The sequence below is a fragment of the Limulus polyphemus genome, unplaced genomic scaffold, assembly GCF_000517525.1.
Source record: "Limulus polyphemus unplaced genomic scaffold, Limulus_polyphemus-2.1.2 Scaffold4510, whole genome shotgun sequence".
Taxonomy (NCBI): Eukaryota; Metazoa; Arthropoda; class Merostomata; order Xiphosura; family Limulidae; genus Limulus; species Limulus polyphemus.
The window spans coordinates 87,226-88,999 of NW_013670120.1; positions in this window are offsets into that span (position 1 = coordinate 87,226).

Genomic DNA, 1,774 nt, shown 5'->3' on the forward strand with positions numbered 1-1,774 from the left:
CACAAAGGCATGTTGATGGAAATAACAGTAGTGCTCGAATAGCAGGTTCAGCAACCCGTCTGTACGAGTTTCGCATCAAAAACCAAAAATTACAACGTTCACCATGATCACAACTTTTTGTTTAAAGAGCGTATATTTATGTGAGCCACTTTGCTCTCTTTGTCTGATTGTAGATTAAAACACCATGTAAAGTGTAAACCATGGTTATACTTTCAGACCCCTATGTACCTCCTGAGAAGTGTAAATGTAATCCTGGGGGTACATGTACCCCAGGTTGGGAATGTCTGGTTTACAGCATAACATATGACTTAACATCTAAGGAAACAAGAGGCCTCTTGGCCCATCTATGCTGTTCCATCCATTAAACTAAACCATGTCTTTAAAGTAACTTTAAAGCTAGCCCTTATGATTCGAATATTTATCAAACCTTCCCTTAAACTCACATAAATTTACTACATATATCGCATCTGAAAGCAACACCCTCCGAAGGCCAAACAACATGTTAGAAAAATAACACTGTCTTAAATGAAAATGGCTCCTACACTGCTAACATTTAAATGTGTGTGTCCTTTTTACTACCATTCTTACTATAAAGTATGAAAAAAAAGATGATGCATTGATACTATATATTTCATTAATAACCTTAAACACTGCAGTCAGAGACCCTCTAATTCTCTCTTTTTTTTTCAACAGAAATCATTTTAAATACCTTAATAAATGCTCGAATGATAATCGTTTATTCCAGATGTTATTCTACTAGGCCCCTTTTAATAATTTCCAACAATTCAATATCCTTCTGAATATAAGGAGCTCGTAGTACGGGACTGTATTATGCGTAAGCTCCCCACTCCCTAATTAATATGTAAAAAAAGAAAAGAAAAAACAATTATGTACTTTTCATCGTTCTCAGTTTGAACTTAATAAGGTGCTTAAGTAAGTTACTTAAGTTTTTCTTTCACCGGTGCATACTGCACGTCTATTCACTACTGTTTATTATTCGTGTTTTCTTTTTAGAAAGATAACTTGTAACCAGTAATGAGGATATGACTGCAAGAGTTGAAGTAAGTGAACCTCTAGGGAATAGTGATCATTGCATAAATAGGTTTAATGTTTTGCAACACGTTGTGACAAAAAATGAAAATTTTGGTACCTAACTTTCAGAAAACCAATTTTGAGGCTATGAGGCCGGATCTTTCATTAATGAATCGGGACAATGAGTTTAAAATTGATGTGGAATATATTGGGAAACTTTTTAAAAGCTATTGCTTTTAGTTCAAGATAGACCCGTTTCCAAAATATATACAAAAATGATAACAGGGAAGACAGAAACTAATTGGTTTATTAAATATAAATTTGTTAATTTCCGATGAAATTCTTTCCGAGGAACTTCAGCGATACAAGTCCATTCTCAATTAAAATTAGTTTATTCTCTCGATACAACTTTGTAATACATAAAATTTCCACAGTCACTTTAAACTTAACAACCTTTATAACACACGCTATAAATCACAGTGGTTCATACACCTTACTTACAATGTCTACTGTTCGCTTAACTGAATTATCTATATCTACAATCTATCTGCATATCTATCCATCGCTGGCTTTAATTGCCGGGCTTATGTACTAAAAAAGAGGGCGCCTGGAAAATACTCGGACATTCGCGAGGTTCCTCGATAAATCATGATCCTCGAACAAACTAGGGCCTCCCCGATAATTCGTGATCCTTTCAGAAACTCCAGCGCGCATGCTCCCAGCGTCGCGTGACTTCCGCTCT